Raw genomic sequence first — 27,814 nt, forward strand, 5'->3', positions numbered from 1 at the left:
AATTGTCCACCTTGTGTTGTAGTGGAATCTGGTCTTCGCTCATGGCCTTTATCGCCTTTTTGAACGTTTGTACAAATCTCTCGGCCAACCCATTTGTAGCCGGATGATATGGGGCAGAGGTATAATGTTTCACCCCATTCTTCTTCATGAATTTCTGGAATTCTTCTGACATGAACTGCGGTCCGTTGTCTGAACATATTTGTTCTGGCAATCCATTTCTTGCGAATATCGTTCTTAGAACTGCGATCGTCTTTTCCGAGGTAGTGGTCGCCATCTTAATCACTTCTGGCCATTTAGAATGTGCGTCTACCGCAATTAAAAACATGGAGTCCATGAATGGACCTGCGAAGTCAATATGTACACGTTGCCATGGGGTTGAAGGCCATTCCCATGGATGCAGCGGTGCAATTGGAGGTGCATTTTGAACTTTTTGGCACCCTGAGCAGCTTTTAGTCAGATCCTCTATTTGTTTGTCGATACCTGGCCACCACACATAAGCCCTAGCAAGGCTTTTCATCTTGACTCCCCCCAGATGACTTTCATGCAGTTCCTTTAGAACTCTCTCCCTTAATTTAGGAGGAATAATCACCCTTGTTCCATACATCAATGTTCCTTGACAAACGGACAGCTGTTCTCGTCTGGCTGAGAATGCCGGTAACAGTGGTTCACCATGAGCTGGCCATCCCTTCACTGTCAATTCGTAGACCCGAGACAGTGTCGGGTCGTTCCTGGTTTCTCTCTCAATACTTGCATTGGTGACTGGTAAACATTCGATGATGGTCGAGTGAAATAACTCAACAGGGTCAACTGTCGGTGCCTCTTCTGCTGTAGGTAGTGGCAGGCGTGACAGCCCATCAGCATTACCATGTTGCTTTGTACCTTTGAATTCGATCTGATATTGATGTGCCCCTAGGAAAAGGGACCATCTCTGGAGCCTCTGCGCTGTCATCACCGAAACACCCTTCTTAGGGTTAAAAATGGAAACCAACGGCTGGTGGTCTGTCAGCAGTGTAAACTTTTGGCCTTGCAGGTAATGATTAAATTTTTTTACTCCCCACACAAGGCTGAGAGCCTCCCTATCTATCTGAGCATAGTTGCGCTCAGCGGAGGTCAATGATCTGGATGCGAACGCGACTGGTCTTTCCAAGCCATTTGGCAACTTATGTAAGAGCACTGCCCCAATACCATATGGAGAAGCATCACAAGCTAAACGAATAGGCAGCGTTGGGTTAAAGTGAGCCAACACTTCCTTAGAGGTGATCAATGCCTTGCTTTTGTGAAAGGCCCGCTTACAGTCCTCGCTCCACTTCCATGGCACTCCCTTCTGCAAAAGAGCGTTCAGCGGGTGTAGCACCGTGGATAAATTTGGCAGAAACTTATGGTAATAGTTAATCAACCCAAGGAACGACCTCAACTGGGATACATTTTCCGGAGCGGGAGCCTTCACAACAGCTTCGATCTTGTCAGGTGACTTGTGAAGCCCCTCCTGGTCAATGACGTGACCACAGTACGAGATTTGCTTCTGAAAGAACTCACATTTCTGGCGATTAACTCGAAGTCCATATTCTTTCAATCTGGTGAGCACCTGTTCCAAATTTGCAAGGTGTTCCTCATCATCATCTCCTGTAATCAGAATGTCATCCAGGTAGCATTGTGTGCCTGGAATTCCCTGTAATACCTGCTCCATGGCCCTTTGCCAAATCGCTGGAGCTGATGCCACTCCAAAAACCAGTCTATTATACCGATATAAGCCCTTATGCGTGTTGATCGTGAGATACTGGCGTGACGCTTCATCAACTTCCATCTGTAAGTACGCCCGCGCCAGGTCTATCTTGGTGAAGTGTTTCCCGCCAGACAACGAAGCGAAGATATCCTCAATCCGTGGAAGCGGATATTGCACCGTGTGAAGCACCGGATTAACAGTGATCTTGAAATCGCCACAGATGCGAACCTTCCCCGGTTCCCCCGGCTTGTTACTCGATGAACGCTTCATGACGGGAACAATGGGCGTAGCCCATTCACTCCAGTCTACCTTTGACAGTACTCCGGAACGTTCTAGTCCCTCCAGCTCAGCTTCCACAGCAGGTCGTATCGCATAAGGTACCGGTCTAGCTTTGAAAAATTTTGGGTTTGCATGTTCTTCAACCTTGATGTTTGCCGTAATTCCTTTCAGTGTTCCCAGTCCCTGCTGGAACACCTCTTTAGCATCGTCCAATATTCTGGACAGTCGTTTAGGTTTGACATCGTCCTTTTTACCGGAATCTACAGTTAGTGCTTTTAAGGAATGCCAGTCCATATTTATTCTCCTGATCCATTCCCGTCCCAGTAGTGGTGGACCTCCCTCAGGTAACACATATAAGTCCATTCCTCGGCTTTCTTTACCCTTGTGGACCACCTTTACCTTTATCTTTCCGATGGGGTATACTCTTTGCCCCGTGTATGTTTTCAATACAATCTCCGTATCCCTTAGGGGAATGTGTGGAAATAACCTTTTGTAATCTTGCTTATTCATGACCGTCAATGCCGATCCAGTGTCTAATTCCATCTTCACTTGGACTCCTGCTATCTGAAGTCTGACCCAGATAGTTTGGTGGTCTGCTGTGTTACCCACATTATGTATTCTTAGACAACCCAGTTCCTTACTGCTGGAGTCTGAATCCATCTTCTGTTCATCCGAACTGTTCTCTGTCACCTTGTGTACCTTTTTGCACTTTTCCTGCGGTGACTTTTTGTTGCTGGTCTTCTTTCCTGACCGGAATACTTTAGCTATGTGACCTAGCCTGCCACATTTTCTGCATTCCTGATTTTTGAACCAGCACTGGTTCTGATCGTGCGTTGTCCTTCCGCAATGATAACACTTTACTGCACCCAATGCCATTCGATTGGTGCTGAGTTCCGATGACCTTAGCTGCATTTCCGCGGTGCCTCTTGCTGCGGCCTCGTGCGATGCTGCAATGGTGACAGCTTTATCAAGCGTAAGGTCCTTTTCCTCTAGCAGTCGCTTTTGAGCTCCTTCTTTTAGTAATCCACACACGAATTTATCTCTCAGAGCGTCTGCTAGTCCTGTACCAAACTGACAGCACTTTGATAGCTTGCGCAGTTCAGTTAAGAATTCAGCGTTGCTTTCCTCTTTCAGCTGCGTTCTTCTGTAAAATTTAAATCGTTCCGCTATCAGCAGCGGCGTGGGGTTTAAATGTTCTTGCAGGATAGTAACAATATTCGCGAAAGTCTGATCCGCCGGTTTATCTGGTGTTACAAGGTGCCTCAATAACCCGTACGTCTTCGCACCCATTGAGTTTAATAAGGTTATTGCTTTCTTATCATCTGGTACCTCATTTGCTGTACAATAAACTCCAATGCGTTCTGCATACGTGGCCCAATCTTCAACATCGCTATCAAAAGCAGTGATGTTACCGTGTTTAGGCATCCTTGAGAGTTTCTTTAAATATTTTATTTTCCCAAAATGGCGGCTTCCCGCGCTTGTCTTCTTCCCCCGCCTACTAAAATGGCGGCTTCCCGCGCTGGTCTTCTTCCCCCGCTGGCTACAATGGCGATTACCGCGCTGTTGCCGTTCTCGCCTCCCAGCGGTTCTTAATTTCCCCGACGCTGCTTTTGTTTCCCCGCGGTTCTCGTGGGCATTAATGCTTCCCTTGTTGCTGCGCCTCTCAGCCCCGATTGCAGCCCGGCCCTTTACACCGGCTGCGGTCGAGTTCTCCGCGGTTCTCGTGGCATTAACGCTGCCCTTGTCGCTGCGCCTCTCGGCCCCGATTGCAGCCCGGCCCTTTACACCGGCTGCGGTCGAGTTCTCCGCCCTTTTTCCTCCGGTTTCCCTCCCCTTCTCCACTGACAACGCGGCCGACTTTCTGCCCGTGTCGCTAGATCGGCTTACCCACCACCGTGGTAGAAGGATGATCACTGCCTGTCGCTGATGGAGGGCTTCGTGGTCAGTAATTTCAACCCGGGTTCTCGATGCCTCCCGTGCAATGCGGTGCTCAGCAGGCTGATGAGGGCGGATGCCTCTTCTCGACGCCCGTTCTGAGGACGAAGCTGCCTTGGATGCAAAACTGCCGCAGGGTAAGATCGGACTCGTCGCCACTGTTGAGTCTGAGTGTCCCAGATATGCTTATTCTAAATCACTGGACACAGACAACAAGAATAACTTAAACAGGTCTTTACTAATCGAAGGTCAGGGCTGAACTGCTTAGCAAATTACTACACAGAGTTTATATACCGGTGTGGTCACCACCGGTACTACAATATACAGTAGCCAAGAGAAAGTAGTCCATCTCTTAAGGTAGTCTCTTAAGGTGGTACAAGTTACATACACCACACTTGCCTTTTTTAGACGAGGCATAGAATACAAGAGCAGGGAGGTTATGCTTCAACTGTATAAAACACTAGTTAGGCCGCAGATGGAATACTGCGTACAGTTCTGGTCACCACATTACAGGAAAAATGTGATTGCACGAGAGAGGATGCAGAGGAGATTTACGAGGATCTGGGCTGGGGATTTTTAGCTATGGGGAAAGATTGGAGAGGCTGGGGTTGTTTTCTTTGGCACAGAGGAGGTTGAGGGGAGACCTAATTGAGGCGTATAAAATCATGGGGGGCCTAGACAGAGTGGCTAGGACGGAATTATTTCCCTTACATAGCAACATAGAAGATAGGTGCAGGAGTAGGCCATTCGGCCCCTCGAGCCTATTCCGCCATTTAATGAGATCATGGCTGATCATCAAATTTCAGTACCCTGTCCCTGCCTTCTCCCCATATCCCTTGATCCCTTTAGCCGTAAGACATATATCTAACTCCTTCTTGAATATATTTAATGAATTGGCCTCAACTGCCTTCTATGGTAGTGAATTCCAAAGGTTCACTATTCTCTGGGTGAAGAAATTCCTCCTCATCTCAGTCCTAAATGGCTTACCCCTTATCCTTAGACTGTGTCCCCTGGTTCTGGACTCCCCCGCCATCGGGAACATCCTTCCTGCATCTAGTCTGTCTAGTCCTGTTAGAAAGTTTCAATGAGATCCCCTCTTATTCTTCTAAACTTTAGTGAATATAAGCCTAATCGACCTAATCTCTCCTCATACATCATTCCTGCCATCCCAGGTATTAGCCTGGTGATTCTTCACTGCACTCTCTCCATAGCAAGTACATCCTTCCTCAGATAAGGCAACCAAAACTGCACACAATACTCAAGGTATGGTCTCACCCAGGCCCTGTACAACTGCAGCAAGACATTCTTGCTCCTGTACTCGAATCCTCTCGCTATGAAGGCCAACATACCATTTGCCTTCTTAACCACCTGCTGCACCTGCATGCTTACCTTCAACGACTGGTGCACAAGGACACCCAGGTCTCGTTGCACTTCCCCTTCTCCCAATCTATTGCCATTCAGATAATAATCTGCCTTCCTGCTTTTGCCACCAAAGTGGATAACCTCGCATTTATCCACATTATACTGCATCTGCCATGCATCTGCCCAATCACCCAACCTGTAAAAATTATACTGGAGTTTCTCGGCATCCTCCTCACAGCACACAAACCCACCCAGCTTTGTGTCGTCTGCAAACTTGGAGATATTACATCTAGTTCCCTCATCTAGATCATTAGATATTGGCCCAGAAATTCGGGTCGGGGGCTTCCCGTGGGTGCAAGCCCCCGACCTACACTTACCTTGCGCGCCGGCAGTTGAGCTCTGGGCCTGCATGGATTTCCTCTCTGTGGCCTCCTTCAGCTTCCGGCGCGCTGTATTTGCGTGTCCCATGGGCGTAGTTAGTGCGATGCGTCCCCTGGGACCACGTGAGCTATGGGCAGCCAATCGGAGCAGGGAAAAGCCCATTCATAAGATTGACAGAAAGACCTGTGAAACTTATGAATACTCCAGCCCTCAAAACGGTACTTAACCTTCAAATAAATATTTTAAAAAATCACACTTTTTAAATAAACTATAAATTATATTAAATAACTATTTTAAACAATAATTTACATTTTTGAAAAAAATAATTTTATAAAAAAGTGGGGCTAAAAATAAACTTACCTTGCTTTAAAGTATTTAAAAGTAATAAAGCTGTGGAAAAAATGTTTTAATTATAATTAATTGACCACTTACCTTTTAAAATGCAGTCCTTACGCCTGGTTTTTACATTTCTAAAATGTAGACTTAACCGCACGGTAAAATCTGTAAAAAAAAAGAAGTTCAATGCGCACGCGCAGACTCCCGTGCGCACGCGTTCGACCTCTGAACCCCTTCGTTCAGAGGAACGGAAGTGCCGGTTTCCCGCGCATGCTTAGTGCATGCAAGAAACCGGCACTTCCATCGGGTCCATGCGTGAGTACTCCGTGTGTACTCACGCGTTGGGTTCCGAATTTCTGGGCCATTGTGAATAGCTGGGGTCCTGGCACCGATCCCTGCAGTACCCCACTAGTCACTGCCTGCCACTCGGAAAAAGACCCGTTTATTCCAACTCTTTGCTTCCTGTCTGGCAACCAGTTCTCTATCCAAGTCAGTGCCTTACCCCCAATCCCATGTGCTTTAAATTTACACGCTAATCTCTTGGGCAGAGAGTGAGAGAAAGTGAGAGGGAGGGAGAGAGAGAAAAGGAAAAAGAGACAGATAGAGAATGTGAGAGAGACAAAGACAGATTGAGAAAGTGAGAGAGACGTAGAAACTTAGAAACATAGGAGATAGGAGCAGGAGTAGGCCATTCGGCCCCTCGAGCCTGCTCCGCCATTTAATGAGATCATGACTTAAGGCAGGGAGAGAGAAAGGCAAGGAGAGCCTGAGGCAGGCATTGGGGGATGAGACACAGCCTAAGTGTTGAACTGCGCCCTGCCTCTTTCTTCAAATGAGCAGCACTAACTGGAATGACAGCCAGCTTTCCACAAATAGCTCCATAGCTCAGGGGTTAGAGTACTGGTCTTGTTAAATCCAAGTGATAGTGAGTTCAAATCTCACTGGGGCCTCTATTAAATCTAGCTTCTAGTTTCTGAACTCACCGTTAATTAACAGCATGTTTACTTTTAAGTATTAAACAGCTCCGAAACCAACCCGAGAACAGGCTCTCTCTCCCAATTACTACCTCTCTCCAATTCTCCTTCACGCCCTTGCCTCGCTCTCACTTCCCTTCTCTCCTTCCTCTCTTCCACCACACCTTCCCTTTCCTCTCCTTCTCACCCCTCTCTTCCACACCTTCCCTCTCCCTCTCCTTCTCACCCCTCTCTTCCACACCTTCTCTCCCCCTCCTTCTCACCCCTCACTCCCACACTTTCCCTCTTTCTCCATCAACGGTTCTCTCATCTCTTCCCTTCTCACTCTCTCTCTCCCCTTCCCCTCTCTCTATCTCCTTCCCTCTCTCCACTTCCCTTCTTTCTTCTCTTCTCTCCCCTTCTAACGATGTCTCTCCCCTTCCCCTCTCTCACTCCCCTTCCCTCTTCCTCCATCTGCCTCTCTCTTCCCTTCCCCTCTCGCTTCCCTCTGTCTCTCCGCTTCACTCTCGCTCCCCTTCTGTCCCTCTCCTTTCATCTCTCCCCTTCCCCTGTCGCTTCCATCTGTCTCTCTCCTTCCATCTCTCCCCTTCCCCTCTCTCTATCTTCTTCCCTCTCTCCACTTCACCCACACTCACTCTCCATCCCTTTTCTCTCTGCCCTTCCCCCTCACTCTCCCTTTCGCCTCTCCCCTCCATGGATGGATAAAGTGAGAGGGGGAAGGAGAGAGGGGGAGAGGGAGTGGAGAGAGAGAGGGGAAGGGAGAGAGGAAGGCGAAGGGGCAGAAAAGAGAGAGAGGCAGAGGGAGAGAGATAGGGAAGAGTGCGAGGGGGCTGGGGAAGTGTAGACGGGGGGGAAGAGGAGAGAGAGAAAGAGGGAAGGGGAGAGATGGAGGATGGAGGGAGAGAGGGAGGCAAGGAGAGTCAGAGAGCGTGAGTAAAGGGTACTAACAACAGAAAATGCTGGAATAATTCAGCAGGCCAGGCAACATCCGAGGAGAGAAAATAGAGTCAACGTTTCGAGTGAAACTCTTTGTCAAGACTGGAAAGGCACAGGAAATGAAATAGATTGAGAGGCCAGGCTGGGAGAGAACAAAAGAGAAGTGAAGGTATTCAGAGGTATTCAAAACGAGACGAGATGGTGATCGGACTAATGGAGACAAAAGACGGCTCGAGATTAGCTGTGAAATGTGCTGGCAGAATGGGAGACAGCTGCCATGTGGGAGAGAAAAAAAGGAAACAAAGTGGGGGGAAAAGGCCAAAAAAAAATGTGGGGATAAAAAATAAATAAAATGTAATGGGGGCCGAGGTTATGATCTGAAATTGTTGAACTCGATATTGAGTCCGGAAGGCTGTAAAGTGCCTAATCAGAAGATGAGCTGCTGTTCCTCGAGTTTACGGTGAGCTTCCATGGAACAATGCAAGGGGCCGCGTACAGTGAGGTCCGAGTGGGAACGGGGCGGTGAATTAAGGTGACAGGCGACCGGAAGCTCGGGGTCACCCTTACAGACTGATCTTTCGATTAGAAATCATGCTGCTAATGACGGTGAGCTCAGAAGCAGAAGCTGGATTTGTAGAGGCCCCAGTGAAATTTGTAGTTATTCAAGGGGGATTTCAACTCAAGGTCCCTGGTTTACAAGACCAGTGCTCTAACCCCTGAGCTATGGAGCCACCTTCCCAGCATTGGATGTCATTCCCAGTTAGTGCTGTGCGTTTGAAGAGTGAGGCAGGGCGCAGTTCACCACTCAGATTGTGTCTCATCCCCCAATACCTGCCTCAGGCTCTTCAATAGTCACCTCTCAACAACAATAGAGCAACTTTCACGTACTAAAACATCCCAAGGCAACTCAGTTACACTCTATCTCTCTCTCAGTCTCTCTGCCTCCTTCTTTCTATATTTCTCCCTCTATGTGTCTCTACCACTCTCTCTCTATCTATCTCTCACTCTCTTTCTGTCTCTGTCATTCTATCTCTATCATTTTCACTGTGCCTCTCTCACATTCTCTTTCTCTCAATTTCTCTCTCTCACTTTCTTTCACTTTCTCCCCCTCTCTCCATTTCTCTCACTTTCTCTCTGAATTTCTCTCTCTCTCTCACTTTCTCTCTCTTTTTCACACTTTCTCTCTCTCTCTTTCTCTCTCTCTCTCTCATTTTCTCATGCTCTCTTTCTCTCTCTAACTATCTCTCTCTCTTGATCTCTCTCACTTTCTCTCTCTCTTTCTCTCTCTCACTTTCGCTCTCTCTTTCTCTCTCTCACTTTCTCTTTCTCTCTTTCTCTCTCACTTTCTCTCTCTTTCTTTCTCTCTCTCACTTTCTCTCACTCTTTCTCTCACTATCTCTCTCTCTCTTTCTCTCTCGCTCTCTCTTTCTCTCTCTCACTTTCTCTCTCTTTCTCTCTCTCACTTTCTCTCAGTCTCTCTTTCTCATACTTTCGCTCTCTCTCTCTCTCTGTCCATCTCTCATTTTCTCTCTCTCTCTCTTTCTCTGTCTCACTTTCTCTCTCTCTCTCTCTCTGTCTTGCTGCAGTTGTACAGAGCCTTGGTGAGACCACATCTTGAGTATTGTGTGCAGTTTTGGTCGCCTTATCTGAGGAAGGATTTTCTTGCCATGGAGGGAGTGCAGCGAAGATTCACCAGACTGATACCTGGGATGGCATGAATGACGTCCGAGGAGAGATTGGGTCGATTGGGCTTATATTCGCTGGAGTTTAGAAGAATGAGAGGGGATCTCAACAAACTTATAACATTCTAACAGGACTGGACAGAGTAGATGCAGGAAGGATGTTCCCAATGGCGGGGATGTCCAGAACCAGGGGTCACAGTGTAAAGATAAGGGGTAAGCCATTTAGGACAGAGATGAGGAGGAATTTCTTCACCCAGAGAGTGGTGAACCTGTGGAATTCTTTTCTACAAAAGGCAGTTGAGGCCAATTCATTAAATATATTCAAGAAGGAGTTAGATATATTTCTTAAGGCTAAAGGGATCAAGGGATATGGGGAGAAAACAGTTTTGGTCGCCTTCTCCGAGGAAGGATGTTCTTGCCATGGGGAGAGTGCAGCGAAGATTCACCAGGCTGATACCTGGGATGGCAGGAATGACGTATGAGGAGAGATTGGGTCGATTGGGCTTATACTCACTGGAGTTTAGAAGATTGAGAGGGGATCTCATCGAAACCTATAAAATTCTGTCAGGCCTGGACAGACTAGATGCAGGAAGGATGTTTATGATGGCCGGGGAGTCCAGAACCAGGGGTCATAGTCTAAGGATAAGGGGTAAGCCATTTAGGACTGAAATGAGGAGGAATTTCTTCACCCAGAGAGTGGTGAACCTGTGGAATTCTCTGCGGTGGAGGCCAGTTCATTAAATATATTCAAAAAAGAGTTGGATATATTTCTTAAGGCTAAAGGGATATGGGGAGAAGGCAGGGACAGGGTACTGAATTTGAATGATCAGCCATGATCTCATTGAATGGCGGAGCAGGCTCGAAGGGCCTACTCCTGCTCCTATGTTGCCCCTTCATTGCTCTGTCTCATTGCTCTTTCTCCATCCACCTGACACCCCTACCCTCCAGTTCCCTCTCTCTACCACCCCACACTCTTTCCCCTTCCCCCCTCTCTCTATCTCCTTCCCTCTCCCCCTTCACACACATTCTCTCTCCTTCCCTTTTCTCTCTCCCCTACAACCCATCTCTCAATTTCGCCCCTGCTCTCCCCATCCTCCTTCCCCTTCTTTTCTCCCCAAGGGGAAAGGACAGAGTGAGAGGGGGAAGGAGAGTGGGAGGAAGGGAAGTGGTGGGAAAGTGGGGTGTATGGAGAGAGAGAGAGGCAAGGAGACACAGAGAGGGGGAGTAAAGGGTAAATAGACTGATGGAGAAGGGAGAGAGAGCCTGTTCTCGGTGTTGGTTTCGGAGCTGTTTAAGACTTAAAAGTAAACATGCTGTTAATTAACGGTGAGTTCAGAAACAGAACCTACATTTATGGAGACCCCAGTGAGATTGGAACTCACGACCCCTGGTTTGACAAGACCAGCGCTCTAACTCCTGAGCTATGGATCCACCTGCATCGCATTGTTTCTCATTCCAGTTAGTGCTGTGCGTTTGAAGAGTGAGGCAGGGCCCAGTTCACCACTCAGATTGTGTCTCATCCCCCGATACCAGCCTCAATCTCTGCAATATTCACTTCACAACAGCAATAGAGCAACTTTCACGTACTAAAACATCCCAAGGCAACTCAGTTACACTCTATCTCTCTCTCAGTCTCTCTGTTTCTTCCAATCTTTCTCTTTCTCTCTCATTTTCTATCAATTTCCCTCTCACTTTCTCTCTCTCTCTCTCACTTTCTCTCTCGCTCTCTCACCTTCTCTCTCTCTTTCTCTCTCTCACTTTCACTCTCACTCTTTTTCTCTCAATTTATCTCTGACACTTTTCTCTCTCTCTATCCTTCTCTCTTTCTTTCTCTCACTTTCTCTCTCTCACTTTCCCTCTCTCTTTTTCAATCAATTTCTCTCTCAATTTCTCTCTCTCTCCCTCTCTCACCTTCTCTCTCTCTCTTTCTCTCTCTCACTTTCTCTCACTCTCACTTTCTCTCTACTACTTTCTCTCTCCTTCTCTCTCTCTTTCCCTCTCTCATTTTAACATAAGAACATAAGAAGTAGGAGCAGGAGTAGGCCATACGGCCCCTCGGGCCTGCTCCGCCATTCAATTGGCTCATGGCTGATCCGAATCTAGACTCAAGTCCACTTCCCTGCCATCTCCCCGTAACCCCTAATTCCCTTATCTGCTCGGAAAATGTCTATCTCCATTTTAAATGTATTTAATTTTGCAGCTTCCGCAGCTCTCTGGGGAAGCAAATTCCATAGATTTACTTCCCTCTGAGTGCAGAAGTTTTTCCTCATCTCAGTTTTGAAAGGGCAGCCCCTTATTCTTAGATTATGCCCCCTAGTTCTAGCCTCACCCATCAGTGGAAACATCCTCATCGCATCCACCCGATCAAGCCCCCTCACAATCTTATATGTTTTGATAAGATCGCCTCTCATTCTTCTGAAATCCAATGAGTAGAGTCCCAACCTAGTCAACCTTTCCTCATATGTCAACCCCCTCATCTCCGGAAGCAACCGAGTGAACCTTCTCTGAACCGCCTCGAGAGCAAGTATATATATTCTTAAATATGGAAACCAAAACTGCACGCAGTATTCCAGGTGTGGCCTCACCAATACCCTGTATAACTGCAGCAAGACTTCCCTGTTTTTATATTCGATCCCCCTCGCAATTAAAGCCAAGATTCCATTGGCCTTCCTGATCACCTGCTGTACCTGCATACTAACTTTTTGTGTTTCATGCACCAGGACCCCCAGATCCCTTTGTACTGTAGCACTTTGCAGTTTCTCTCCATTTAGATAATAACTTGCTCTTTGATTTTTTTCTGCCAAAGTGCATAACCTCACACTTTCCAACTTTATATTGCATCTGCCAAATCTCTGCCCACTCACTTAGCCTGTCTATGTCCTTTTGCAGGTTTTTTATGTCCTCCTCACTCACTGCTTTCCCTCCCATCTTTGTATCGTCGGCAGACTTGGATATGTTGCACTCGGTTCCTTCCTCCAAATCGTTTATATAGATTGTAAAGAGTTGGGGTCCCAGCACTGACCTCTGTGGAACACCACTAGTTACTGATTGCCAGTCCAAGAATGAACCATTTATCCCAACTGTTTGTTTTCTGTTAGATAGCCAATCTTTCTCTCTCTTTCTCTGTCTCATTTTCTCTCTCTCTCTCTCTCTCTCTGTCTTGCTGCAGTTGTACAGAGCCTTGGTGAGACCACACCTTGAGTATTGTGTGCAGTTTTGGTCGACTTCTCAGAGGAAGGATGTTCTTGCCATGGAGGGAGTGCAGCGAAGATTCACCAGACTGATACGTGGGATGGCAGGAATGACGTATGACGAGAAATTGGGTCGATTGGGCTTACATTCACTGGAGTTTAGAAGAATGAGAGGGGATCTCATTAAACCTGTAACATTCTAACAGGACTCGCCAGACTAGATGCAGGAAGGATGTTCCCAATGGCGGGGATGTCCAGAACCAGGGGTCACTGTCTAAGGATAATGGGTAAGCCATTTAGGACAGAGATGAGGAGGAATTTCTTCACACAGAGAGTGGTGAACATGTGAAATTCTTTACCACAGAAGGAGTAGAGGCCAATTCATTAAATATATTCAAGAAGGAGTTAGATATATGATGCGCTATCAATTACTCATAAAAAACGGAGAGTTAGGAGAGTAAGTAAAAGGCTTTTATTAACAAAGAACAGAGCATGCCTCTTGTGGTTGACTGGTTTCCAAGAAGGCAGGGGGCTGCAGAGCAGTCACCTTTATACCTGGGCATGTGGGTGGAGCCAGGGGCAGAGCCAGCAGAGGCATGCTGAGGCATGCCTAGATACAACAGTGTGCAACACCAACAACAACGGTGAACAACAATAACAGTGGTTTACCACATTCACCCCTTGTATAAAATTGAGTCCGGCGTGGTGAAGTGTACTAAAGGTTCGTGTAAGTAAGTCTATCAGGTGGCCTTGTGTGCCGTCCTGATCGTCGTGGTGGCGGTGGTGATGGTGCAGCATCCAACGTTTAATCTGGTGTCTCATTGAGTGGTTGGGTGGTCAATGACGGGTCCTGGGGCTGCGGCATGCCGTCTACCGGGTTTGGGTTGTGGGTAGTGGTGGATGGCAATGGTAGTGTTTCAGGGGCACCCGAAGGTGCGAGGTCTCGTATGGAGACTGTGTCCTCCCGCAATGGTAGTGTTTCAGGGGCACCCAAAGGTGCGAGGTCTCGTATGGAGACTGTGTCCTCCCGCCCGTCCGGGTATGCCACGTAAGCATACTGGGGGTTGGCATGGAGGAGGCTCACCCTCTCGACCAGGGGGTCCGTTTTATGGGACCTCACGTGCTTCCGCAGTAGGACGGGTCCTGGAGACGTCAGCCATGTCGGTAGCGAGGTCCCCGATGTGGACTTCCTGGGGAAAGTGAACATTTTTTCATGGGGTGTGGCATTGGTGGCCATACAAAGCAGTGACCGAATGGAGTGGAGCGCCGCAGGGAGGACCTCCTGCCAGCGAGAGGTCGGAAGGCCCTTAGATTTTAAGTTTAAGAGGACGGCCTTCCAAACCGTCGCGTTCTCTCTTTCCACCTGGCCGTTCCCCCGGGGGTTGTAGCTGGTGGTTCTGCTTGTAGCAATACCTCTCGTGAGCAGGTACTGACGGAGTTCGTTGCTCATAAAGGATGAGCCCTGGTCGCTATGGATATAGCTAGGGAAGCCGAACAAGGCGAAAAGGTCATTCAGACATTTAATGACTGTGGTACTAGTCATGTCTGGGCATGGGATGGCAAACGGGAAATGGGAGTACTCATCAATTATGTTGAGGAAGTACACGTTGCGGTCAGAGGAGGGGAGGGGCCCTTTAAAATCAACGCTCAGGCGCTCGAAGGGGCGAGTGGCCTTGATCAGGCTTGCTCTGTCTGGCCTATAAAAATGCGGTTTGCACTCGGCACAGATTTGGCAGTTCCTGGTCATGGTCCTGACCTCCTCGATGGAGTAGGGCAGTTTACGGGATTTGATGAAATGGAAGAACCTGGTGACCCTCGGGTGGCAGAGGTCATTGTGGAGGGTCTGCAGTCTATCAACCTGCGCGTTGGCGCATGTACCACGTGATAGGGCATCTGGGGGCTCATTGAGTTTCCCGGGCCGGTACAAGATATCGTAATTGTAGGTGGAGAGTTCAATTCTCCACCTCAAGATCTTGTCGTTCTTGATTTTGCCCCTCTGATTATTATTAAACATAAAAGCTACTGAACGCTGGTCAGTGAGCAGGGTAAATCGTTTTCCGGCCAGGTAATGCCTCCAATGTCGCACCGCTTCCACAATGGCCTGGGCCTCCTTTTCGACAGAGGAGTGTCGAATCTCGGGGCCCTGGAGGGTCCTTGAGAAAAAGGCCACGGGTCTCCCCGCCTGGTTAAGGGTTGCAGCTAGGGCGAAGTCAGATGCGTCGCTCTCCACTTGGAAAGGGATGGATTCATCCACTGCGTGCATTGTGGCCTTCGCAATATCTTTTTTTATGAGAGTGAAGGCTGCACATGCCTCTGCAGTCAGGGGGAAGGAGGTGGACTTGATGAGGGGTCTGGCTTTGTCCGCATAGTTGGGCACCCACTGAGCATAGTGAGAGAAAAACCCTAGGCATCTCTTCTTGGCAGTGGGGGAGGGGGAGCTCCATAAGGGGGTGCATTCTGTCGGGGTCGGGGCCGATGACTCCGTTCTCCACTACGCAGCCAAGAATGGCAAGGCGCGTGGTGCGAAACATACATTTGTCCTTGTTGTATGTTAGATTCAGCCTCTGGGCCGTACGGAGGAATTTCTCTAAGTTAACGTCATGGTCCTGCTGGTCGTGGCCGCAGATGGTGACGTTGTCTAGATAGGGGAAGGTGGCCTGCAGCGCGTTCTGGTCAACCATTCGGTCCATCTCCCTTTGGAAGACCGAAACCCCGTTGGTGACGCCGAAGGGAACTCTGAGGAAGTGGTAGAGATGACCGTCAGCTTCAAAAGCTGTGTACTGGCGGTCCTCAGCCCTGATGGGGAGCTGGTGGTATGCTGACTTCAGATCAATCGTCGAGAACACCCGGTATTGTGCTATCTGATTGACCATGTCAGATATGCGGGGGAGTGGGTATGCATCTAACTGGGTGTAGCGATTGATCGTCTGGCTGTAGTCAATAACTAGGCACTGTTTTTCGCCAGTCTTCACTACCACCACTTGTGCTCGCCATGGGCTAGAGCTACCCTCAATAATCCCTTCCTTCAGGAGTCTTGCTACTTCGGATTTAATGAAGCTCCTATCCCCGGCACTGTACCGCCTGCTTTTGGTAGCGATGGGCTTACAGTCGCGGGTGAGGTTAGCGAACAAGGGGGGGGGGGGAGACTTTAAGTGTGGAGAGGCTGCAAATGGTGCGCGGCGGGCGATTTAAAAGCTGCTGGCTGCAGACTGTGAGTGGGGGGAGGGGTCCGCCGTACGCTAATGTGACACTTTTAAGGTGGCACTGAAAATCCAACACCAGTAGAACGGCAGCGCAGAGATGGGGCAGGACAAGAAATTTAAAATTTTTGTATTCTGTGCCCCTTACTGAAAGGGTCACTACACAGTAGCCACCGACGTCCGCTGACTGGGCTTTGGAAGCCAAAGAGATCCGATGGTGCATTGGCAGGACCGGGAGAGAGTAACCGCGCACCGTGTCGGGGTGGATAAAGCTCTCCGTGCTCCCACTGTCGAAAAGGCAGGTAGTGGCGCGGCCGTTTACCGTAATGTCCATCATGGACCTGGACAGTTGGTGAGGGAGAGATTGGTCCAGCATCACGGAGGCCAGCGTATGGTCGAGCGAGCCGCTGTGGTCGTCAGACAAGGCGGTGGTTGAGTCCGGGTCACCCGCGATTGGAGTTGGAGGCGTCCAAGATGGTGGACAAAATGGCTGTGCCCATGATCCCGATCCCCACGCGGCTGGATGTGTCCAAGATGGCGGACAAGATGGCTGCCCCCACGATTCACACGCGGCGCTGCTGGCGTTAGCGGTTTTACCTTTGCAGGTGCTGACGTAGTGTCCTTTCTTCCCGCAGCCAGAGCAGGTAGCGTTTTTCGCCGGGCAGCGTGCTCTGGGGTGTTTTGCCTGGCCACAAAAGTAACATTTCGGGCCCTTGGACATCGCTGCAACAGTTGGTGCCGGGGGTCCCATGACCCAAGGTTGCGGCGTCCACGGTGTGGAGCGGTTAGGGGAGAATGCCTCCATACTCCGGTGGGCTGCGTCTAGCGAGAGCGCGAGGGACACTGCCTTCTTCAGGTCGATTTCGCCCTTCTCCAGCAGTCTCTGCCGGGAGTAGTCGGATTTGAGGCCCGCAACGAAAGCATCTCGGATAAGTCCCTCCGCGTGTGTCGCGGCCGATACCTCTTTACAATCGCAGGCTCGGCCGAGTATCTGTAGTGCCCGTAGGAATGCCTCCAACGATTCCCCGGACTGCTGTTTGCGGGATCTCAGGAGGTGTCTGGCATAAACCGTATTTACCGGGCGTGTGTATTGTCCTTTTAGCAGATCGATAGCCGCCGTGTAGGTAGTCGCGTCCTGGATGAGCGTGTAGACTTGGTGGCCCACCTTGGAGGCCAGGATTTTTAGTTTGTTTCCATCTAGTGTCACGGCTGAGGCTTCCAGGTAAGCTTCGAAGCAACGCAGCCATTGTGCGAACTTGATAGATGAACCCGCCTCTTGAGGGTCTAGGTCCAGGCATGTTGGTCTGAGGGCATGCAGCAGCGCCTGCAGCGTTTGGTGCCGTCGTTTGCTGCAGCGCATGCTGCTCAGCGTTTGGTGCTGTCGTTTCTTGCTGCTCAGCGTTTGGTGCCGACATTTTGTTTTTGTTAATAAAATTGATGCGCTATCAATTACTCATAAAAGACGGAGAGTTAGGAGAGTAACTAAAAGTCTTTTATTAACAAAGAACAGAGCATGCCTCTAGTGGTTGACTGGTTTCCAAGAAGGCAGGGCGCTGCAGAGCAGTCACCTTTATACCTGGGCCTGTGGGTGGAGCCAGGGGCGGAGCCAGCAGAGGCATGCTGAGGCATGCATAGGTACAACAGTGTGCAACAACAACAACAACGGTGAACAACAATAACAGTGGTTTACCACAATATATTTCTTAAGTCTAAAGGGATACAGGGAGAAAGCAGGGACAGGGTACTGAATTTGAATGATCAGACATTGTAATGATCAATAACATGTCATTCTATAGTGGACACTAGGTGGAGCCGTAGAGCTGTGTAGAGCTGTATATAAGACTACACTACCCAGCTATATGTATATTAAGACTACATTACCCATGAGGCAATAGGCTACCCACAAGGCAGCAGTCAAGATGGAAGCCTCTACAGATACTGTACCAGTCCACATGTGCTCAATAAAGTAACTAGCAAAAGCTAGCTGTGTTCATAATAAGAATGTCTATTTATTAATGAATATAAGATGGTGCCAGGGTGGTGAAGATCTGCTGAAAATTGTGAAAAGCGACATGGAGAATTTGAAGCCACCAGAGCGTTTGAAACTGACAGGAAACATCGACTACAACTGGCAGAATTTTAAACAACAATTCGAACTCTACATTGCAGCCATCGGATTCGGTACAAAGCCAGACGCAAGGAAGATAGCGTTGCTGCTTACGGTTGCAGGCCCACAGGCGATAGAGGTATTTAATACATTTGTATTTAATCCAGAGGAGAACAAAGAAAAATGAGATGATGTGCTAAAAAAATTTGATGCACATTGCTCTCCCAAAAAGAATGAGACCTATGAAAGATACATCTTCTGTTCTCGGACACAGCAGCAAAATGAGACTTTTGATAGCTTTCTAACTGATCTGAAACTGAAAGCACAGACATGTAATTTCTCTGAGCTGAAAGCATCCATGATTCGTGACCAGATTGTGTTTGGTATTCATGATAAAAAGTCAGGGAACGTCTGTTGAGAGAAACCAAACTAAAATTGGAAAATGCGGTGAAAATATGCCAAGCCAGCGAGCTAGCTCGAAAGCACGTGAAGACTTTCAGTGAAATCAATAATGATGCGATTGTAATGAGTGATAATGCTGCTGTCGGTGCTGTGTCCTACAAGGGGAAGAAACGTGGGCAGAACAGAAATGAAAAGCAATCGGAGGATGACATTTTTAATTGTAATCGCTGTGGTTACAAACACCAGTTAAGACAATGCCCAGCGTTTGGAAAAATGTGCACAAAGTGTAATGGAAATAATCACTTTGCCAAACGCTGCTTTTCAAAAGTAAAAACTAAGAAAGGGCAACGAGTTAATGTAATTGAGGACACTGATTTAAGTGAGACATTTTTTGTAGGAATGGTGTCATGTGACAATATCAAAAAGGATACAGTAAATGTGCAGCCTTCAGGAATAAACAATGCTGAACATAAAGTCAATGCAGTAAAAGAGGACAAATGGATGATCCCACTGCAGATAAATGGAGCATTAGTTACATTGAAACTGGACACTGGGGCAAAAGCAAACTTAATCAGTATGAGTGACATACAAAATATGAAAGAAAAGCCCAAAATACAGAAAAAGTCAGTACTACTGAAGAGCTATTATGGACAGAAAATAGATAGCTTAGGTGTATGCAGATTAAAGTGACAGTCAAAGACAAAGTGCATCATCTCATGTTTTCTGTTGTTGCTGAAAGACTTGATTCGATACTAGGTGTCAAAGCTTGTGAAGACTTAGAACTGGTCAAGAGAGTCTACCGTATAAACTGTGCCATAAGCAGACTAGATGGCTCAGGTGATGAAGCAGAGAACCCATCAAGGATGAAAAGGCCAAAGGGTATCCATGTCTTCAAAAAGCCTAGTTTCTCCAAGAAGAAAGAAAGAGACTTTAAGGTCAAAGAGAAGCCAAAGGAAGAGAAGCACAAAAAGGAAAAACACAAGGAGAAAAGGTCCAAAGATATAACCGCAGCAGATGTTGTTAAGCAGTGGAAAGAGAAAAAGAAAAAGAAGAAGCCTGCACCAGAGCAGGAAGCAGTTCCGGTGGATACTCCCTCTTCCCTCAGGCCAATCTTTGGTGTTCCATTAGCCGAGGCTGCTGAGAGGGCTATGCTATATGATGGGATCCAACTGCCAGGAGTTTTTCGAGAGTGCATTGACTACATTGAGAATTATGGCATGAAGAGTGAAGGAAACATTGAAACCCTCTCCAAGCAAAGATCGCAAGGAGGCCTCGATCTATACAAGAGCAGATTGATGACAATGCCGCAACTGCATCTTGTCATTCACCGCCAGAACAATCTCATGAAGACACATCAGACTTACCCGTGTTGAGAAGATCCACATGTGAAGTAAAAGAGCCTGATAGACTTAATCTTTGAGGACAATGTAAAGCTTTGAAAATGTGTTGACTGTTTTGAAAATGTTTATGTTTATAGAGCACTAACAAAAGTGTTACTGATATTATCTTTATTCTTTTCTTGAAAGTTGATTGATATTGATTTTGTTAAACCTCAAAAAAGGGGGATGTAATGATCAATAACATGTCATTCTATACTGGACACTAGGCGGAGCCGTAGAGCTGTGTAGAGCTGTATATAGCTGTATGTATAAGATTACACTACCCAGCTGTATGTATATTAAGACTACATTACCCATGAGGCACTAGGCTACCCACCTGAAAAAATTGAAGCGGTCGTAAAAGCCCCCGCGCCTGAAAATGTCTCACAATTAAGGTCGTTCCTGGGATTAATAAATTATTATCATAAATTTTTACCGAACTTGTCAATGGTTCTGCACCCTCTTAATGCATTGCTACAAACGGGAGTAATTTGGAAATGGAGTGAAGACTGTAAACGTGCCTTCCATAAATGCAAAGGCTTGATCACGTCCAAGGAAGTGTTGGCTTATTACAACCCATCACTGCCAATCAGACTGGCGTGCGATGCATCCCCTTACGGTGTGGGAGCGGTATTATCGCATAAATTATCTGATGGCTCGGAGCGGCCGATAGCTTTTGCATCATGCTCATTGAACTCAGCTGAGCGTAACTATGCCCAGATCAACAGGGAGGCACTCAGCCTGGTGTGGGGGGTGAAGAAATTCAACCATTACCTACACGGACAAAAATTTAACTTGTTGACTGACCATCAACCCCTCGTCTCCATATTCAACCCTAAAAAGGGCGTTCCCATTATGACAGCACAAAGGCTACAGAGGTGGTCCCTTTTCCTAGGGGCACACCAATATGATATAGAATACAAAGGAACAAAACAGCATGGCAATGCTGACGGGTTATCGCGCCTACCGTCGCCAACGGTAGAAGAGGCGCCTACAGTTGACCCAGTGGAGGTGTTCCACTCGACCATAGTGGAATGTCTACCAGTGACAAATTCTACCATTGAAAAGGAAACAAGAAATGACCCGACTCTCTCACGAGTCTACGATTTAACGGTGAAGGGATGGCCAGCACATGGCGAACGACTGTTGCCAGCATTCTCACAATGAAGAGAACAGCTGTCAGTATGCCGATGTACCTTGATGTGTGGATCCAGAGTGGTGATTCCACCCAAACTCCAGGATAAAGTGCAAAAGGAGCTTCACGAGGGGCATCTGGGTGGAGTGAAAATGAAGAACTTAGCCAGAGCGTTTGTGTGGTGGCCAGGTATCGATGGAGACATCGAAGAAATGACCAAGAGCTGTCTAGGATGCCAGAAGTGTTGTATCCGTGTGTTAATGGAGACACGGAATGCAGGAGTTGGTTTCGCAGGTGTTTACTGAACAAAGTCTGGAGGTGATCTGAAAGATACAAGACATTATACAGGCTTATATAGCCCGAGTGGCCATTACCGGCATTACAGTACACAGGGGCTCTTAAAGGCACATACACCACAAGAAGGTCCAAAACGCCCCACCACAAGCCCCTCTACATCCATGGGAGTGGCCCTCATCTCCATGGCAAAGGGTACATATCAAATTTGCTGGTCCATTTATGGACTCAATGTTCTTAATCGCGGTGGATGCACACTCCAAGTGGCCAGAGATAATAAAGATGTCCTCCACCACCACGGAAAAAACCATCACAGTATTAAGGACCATATTCGCCAGGAATGGGCTGCCTGAACAGATCTGTTCTGATAATGGACCGCAATTTGTATCCGAAGAATTCAGGAGTTCTTAAAAAACAATGGGGTTAAGCACTACACGTCCGCCCCATACCATCCCGCCACCAATGGATTAGCTGAAAGGTTTGTCCAGACCTTCAAGAAGGCCATAAAGGCCATGGGAAATGAAGACATAAATCTACAACATAGGGTAGATAACTTCATGTTTGCGTAAAGGAATGCAACACATGTGGTTACCAACCAAACCCCCGCCATGATGTTTTTCAATAGAAGACTAAGATGCCGGCTGGATTTGATCAAGCCAAACGTCAGAAGGGACGTAGAGAACCGGCAATTTCAAAGCATGAATGAAAGGCCAACTAGAACCTTCCAGATAGGTCAACCAGTTTTGGCCCAGGACTACCGTACCGAGAAATGGCAGCCTGGAACTATTTGCACACGACTAGGACCACTGATGTATACCGTGGACATTGGAGAAAGCATAATAAGGCGCCGTGCTGACCAGATCATAGAGTCATCCGAAAAGGGACAACCTACACCACAACTCTACGCCTAATGATGAAGCAGAGATACCCATAGTATCTACCTCCGATCCGATGATATTGGAACCAGATGAACCCGACACTGGCATTGAAGCCGAATCGACATTGCCAAAAGAACCTACTACACCACCGAAAACTACGACACCACCGAGGCATTATCTGGACCGAGTCAGGAATCCTCCAGAGAGACTGAATTTGTAATTGATTAACTTCAGCAAATGTGTAGATTATTGTTCTTGTAAAATGTTATGTACTAATTATCTAAAAGGGGAGGAATTGTAGTGTATGTGCCTTTAAGAGGAACTATGTTTTTTTTTGAAACCTCCGTGTACTGTAGTACCGGTAGTGACCACTCGGGTATATAAGCCTGTATAGCGTCTTGTATAGTTAGTTCACCTCCAGACTTTGTTCAGTAAACACTTGTTAAATCAACTCCTACATTCCATGTCTCCATTAACACATGCATTCAACACTTCTTTCTCCATCTGCCTTTCTCTCGCCTCCCTCACTCCCCTTCTCACTCTGTCTCTCTGCTTTTCACCTTTCCCCTCTATTTCCCTCTCAGCTCTTGCTCCTCTTTCCCTTTCCTTCCTCTGTCTCATTGCTCTTTCTCCATCCACCTTAAACCCCTCTCTCCCTCTTCCCCTCTAACTCTCCTCTTCAGCTCTCTCTCCTTCACCCTCTCTCTACCGCCCCACACTCGCTCCCCTTCCCCTCTCTCTATCTCCTTCCCTCTCTCCACATCACCCACACTCTCTCATTCCATCTCTCCGCTTCACACACACTCCCTCCCCTTCTCTATCTCCTTCCCTCTCTCCACTTAACCCACACTCTCTCCTTCCCTGTCTGCACTTCACCCACAGTCTCTCGTTCCCTCTCTCCACTTCACCTGCAGTCTCTCCTTCCTTCTCTCCCCTTCACACACACTCCCTCCCCTCTCTCTATCTCCTTCCCTCTCTCCCCTTCACACACACTCCCCTTCCCCTCTCTCTATCTCCTTCCCTTTCTCCCCTTCACACACACTCCCTCCTCTTCCCCTCTCTCTATCTCCTTCCCTCTCTCCACTTCCGCTCGCTCTATCTCCTTCCCTTTTCTCTCTCCCCTACACCCCCTCTCTCAATTTCACTTCTTCTCTCCCTATCCTCCTCTCCTCTTTGCCCTTTTATTCTCCCCAAGCGGAAAGGACAGAGGGAGAGGGGGAAGGAGATTGGGAGGAAGGGAAGTGGAGAGAGGGGGGGTGGAGTGGGGGCGATGGAGGGAGAGAGAGGCATGGAGACACAGAGAGGGGGAGTAAAGGGTAAATGGACAGATGGAGATGGGGAAGGGAGAGATAGCCTGTTCTCGGGTTGGTCTCGGAGCTGTTTAATGCGTAAAAGTGAACATGCTGTGAATTAACAGGGTGTTCAGAAACAGAAGCTAAATTTACAGAGGCCCCAGTGAAATTTGAGCTCACGATCCATGGTCTATAGGAACAGTGCATTTACCGCTGAGCTATGGAGACACCTGCGCAAAGGTGGTTGTCATTCCAGTTAGTTCTGTGCGTTTGAAGAATGAGGCAGGGCGCAGTTCACCACTCAGATTGTGTCTCATCCCCCGATACCAGCCTCAGTCTCTGCAATATTCACTTCTCAACAGCAATATTGAGCAACTTTCACATAATAAATCATCCCAAGGCAACTCAGTTACACTCTCTCTCTCTCTCTCTCTCTCTGTTTCTTTCAATCTTTATCTCTCTCTCTCTTTTTCTATCAATTTCTCTCTCTCTTTCTCTCTCTCAATTTCTCTCTCGCTCTCACTTTCCCTGTCCCTCTCCCACCTTCTCTCTCTGTCTTTCTCTCTCTCACTTTCTCTCACTCTCTCTTTCTCTCTCTCACTTTCTCTCTCTCTCTCTTTCTATCAATTTCTCTCTCACTTTCTCTCTCTCTCTTTCTCTCTCACTTTCTCTCTCTCAATTTCTCTCTCTCTCACTTTCTCTCTCTTTCTCTCTCTAACTATCTCTCTCTCCTTCTCTCTCCCACTTTCCCTCTCTCTCCTTTTCTCTCTCAGTTTCTTTTTCTCCCTTTCTTTCTTTCACTTTCTCACTCTCACTTTCTCTCTCTCTCTTTTTCTATCAATTTCTCTCTCACTTTCTCTCCATCTCTCTCACTTTCTCTCTCCCGCTCTCACCTTCTCTCTCTCTCCTTCTCTCTCTCACTTTCTCCTAACTCTCTCTTTCTCTCTTCTACTTTCTCTCTCTTTCTCTCTCTCTTTCCCTCTCTAATTTTTTCTCTCTCTGCCTCATTTTCTCTCTCTCTCTCTCTCTGTCCTGCTGCAGTTGTACAGAGCCTTGGTGAGACCACACCTTGAGTATTGTGTGCAGTTTTGGTCGCCTTCTCAGAGGAAGGATGTTCTTGCCATGGAGGGAGTGCAGCGAAGATTCACCAGACTGATACCTGGGATGGCAGGAGTGACGTATGACGAGAGATTGGGTCGATTGGGCTTATATTCGCTGGAGTTTAGAAGAATGAGAGGGGATCTCATTAAACTTATAAAATTCTAACAGGACTAGACAGCTTAGATGCAGGAGGGATGTTCCCAATGGCGGGAGAGTCCGGAACCAGGGGTCACAGTCTAAAGATAAGGAGTAAGCCATTTAGGACAGAGATGAGGAGGAATTTCTTCACCCAGAAAGTGGTGAGCATGTGGAATTTTTTAGCACAAAAGGCAGTTGAAGCCAATTCATTAAATATAATCAAGAAGGAGTTAGATATATTTCTTAAGGCTAAAGGGATCAAGGGATATGGGGAGAAAGCAGGGACAGGTTACTGAATTTGGATGATCAGCCATGATCTCATTAAATGGCGGAGCAGGCTCAAGGGGTCGAATGGCCTACTCCTGCTCCTATATTCTATGTTTCTATGTTTATATGATATATATTGTTATTGAGAAGTGACTACTGAAGGCAGGCAAGGAGAGAATGAGGCAGGTATCAGGGGATGAGACACAATCTGAGTGTTGAAATGCGCCCTGCCTCAGTCTTCAAACAACCAGCACTAATTGGGAATGACAAGTTGTGCACCCGGTGGCTCCATAGCTCAGGGGTTAGAGCACTGGTCTAGTAAACCAGGGGTCGTGAGTTCAAATCTCACTGGAGCCTCTGTATATTTAGCTTTTGTTCTGAATCCACTGTTAGTTAACAGCATGTATACTTTATGTATTAAACAGCTCTGAGACCAACCTGAGAACAGGTTCTTTCTCCCACCTACCCCCTCTCTTCAATTCCCATTCATGACCTTGCCTCTCTCTCCCATCACACCTTCCCTCTCTCTCCCCTTGCAATCTATCTCTGTCCTAATCCCACACCTCACTTCTTTCTTTCTCTCGCCCTTCTCACTCTGTCTCTCTGCTTTTCACTCTTGCTCCACTTGATCGGACAAAGTCAACATGGAGTTACAAAAGGTAAATCATGCTTGACTAATCTACTGGAATTTTTTGAGGATGTAACTGGTAAAATAGACAAGGGAGAACCAGTGGATGTGGTGTATTTGGACTTTCAGAAGGCTTTCGATAAGGTCCCACATAAGAGATTAGCGTGCAAAATTAAGGCACATGGGATTGGGGACAAGGTATTGACTTGGATAGAGAACTGGTTGGCGGACAGAAAGCAAAGAGTTGGAATAAACGGGTCATTTTCCGAGTGGCAGGCAGTGACTAGTGGGGTACTGCAAGGATCGGTCCTAGGACCCCAGCTGTTCACAATATATATTAATGATCTGGAAGAGGGAATTGGATGTAATATCTCAAAATTTGCAGACGACACAAAGCTGGGTGGGAGGGTAAGCTGTGAGGAGGATGTCGTGAAACTCCAGTACGATTTGGACAGGTTGGGTGATTGGGCAGAAACATGGCAAATGCACGATAATGTGGATAAATGTGAGGTTATCCACTTTGGTGGCAAAAACAGGAAGGCAGATTATTATTTGAATGGCAATAGATTGGGAGAAGGGGAAGTGCAAAGAGACCTGGGTCTTCTTGTGCACCAGTCGCTGAAGGTAAGCATGCAGGTGCAGCAGGCAGTTAAGAAGGCAAATGGTATGTTGGCCTTCGTAGCAAGAGGGTTCGAGTACATAAGAACATAAGAAATAGGAGCAGGAGTAGGCCAATCGGCCCCTCGAGCCTGCTCCACCATTCAATAAGATCATGGCTAATCTGATCCTAACCTCAAATCTTCTATCACTCTGCATCCACCCGAACCCATGTGATCTCCCAGGAGAGGCGAAAAACCAGATAAAAGACCCCATGGCCAATTTGGGAGAAAAAAATCTGGGAAATTCCTCTCCGACCCATCTAGGCGATCGAAATTCTTCCAGGAGATCACTCTGTCCCTATATTTTCTACAGTACTTACCTTCTGTAAAGGCGATCTCCACCCCAGCCAGGAACAGGAATAAAACCATCTCCTGAAATCTAACACAGAATTAGAACACAGTAGGAGCAGAAGCAGGCTACACGGCCCCTGGGCCCACTCCACTACCCACAGGGCCATGACCATTCCGAACTTGCACTCATGTCCAATTTCCTGCCCGCTCCCCGTAACCCTTAATTCCCTTTACGTCTAGGAAACTATCTATTTCTGTTTTAAATTTATTTAATGATGTAGCTTCCACAGCTTTCTGGGGCAGCAAATTCCACAAACCTACCACCCTCTGAGTGAAGAAGTTTCTCCTCATCTCAGTTTTGAAAGAGCAGCCCCTTATTGTAAGATTATGCCCCCTAGTTCTAGTTTCACCCTCATTCTTCTGAACTCCAATAAGTAGAGTCCCAATCTACTCAACCTCTCCTCATATGACCACCCCCTCATCCCCGGGATTAACCGAGTGAACCTTTTTTATACTGACTCGAGAGCAAGTATGTCTTTTCTAAAGTATGGACACCAAAACAGGAACAAGGATGTCTTGCTACAGTTGTACAGGGCCTTGATGAGACCGCACCTTGAGTATCGTGTGCAGTTTTGGTCGCCTTACCTGAGGAAGGACGTACTTGCCATGGAAGGAGTGCAGCGAAGATTCACCAGGCTGATACCTGGGATGGCAGGAATGACGTATGAGGAGAGATTGTGTCGATTGGGCTTATACTCACTGGAGTTTAGAAGAATGAGAGGGGATCTCATCGAAACCTATAAAATTCTGTCAGGCCTGGACAGACTAGATGCAGGAAGGATGTTTATGATGGCCGGCGAGTCGAGAACCAGGTGTCATAGTCTAAGGATAAGGGGTAAGCCATTTAGGACTGAAATGAGGAGGAATTTCTTCACCCGCAACAGAGGGCGGTGGAGGCCAGTTCATTAAATATATTCAAAAAAGAGTTTGAAATATTTCTTATGGCTAAAGGGATCAAGGGATATGGGGAGAAGGCAGGGACAGGGTACTGAATTTGGATGATCAGCCATGATCTCATTGAATGGCGGAGCAGGCTCGAAGGGCCGAATGGCCTACCCCGGCTCCTATCTTCTCTGTTTCCCCTTCATTGCTCTTTCTCCATCCACCTTACACCCCTCTCTCCATTTCCCTCTCTCTACCACCCCACACTCTCTCCCCTTCCCCCCTCTCTCTATCTCCTTCCC

The 27,814-nt window shown here is 47.5% G+C and overlaps 1 protein-coding gene and 1 non-coding gene across 2 annotated transcripts in view; one reads left to right on the forward strand and one right to left on the reverse strand.

Annotated features, from left to right (window-relative positions):
- The window catches only part of LOC147092098 (AMP deaminase 3-like), a 997,179-nt gene that overhangs the window by 315,924 nt on the left and 653,441 nt on the right, over window positions 1-27,814 (reverse strand). The gene's annotated exons all lie outside the window — the stretch shown is intronic.
- On the forward strand, window positions 25,277-25,349 carry trnat-agu (transfer RNA threonine (anticodon AGU)). Its single transcript has one exon. It is a non-coding gene; the product is annotated as a tRNA-Thr (tRNA).

Source organism: Somniosus microcephalus, unplaced genomic scaffold (assembly GCF_052327205.1).
Source record: "Somniosus microcephalus isolate GS21.2 unplaced genomic scaffold, FLI_Smic_1.0 unresolved_chr2, whole genome shotgun sequence".
NCBI lineage: Eukaryota > Metazoa > Chordata > Chondrichthyes > Squaliformes > Somniosidae > Somniosus > Somniosus microcephalus.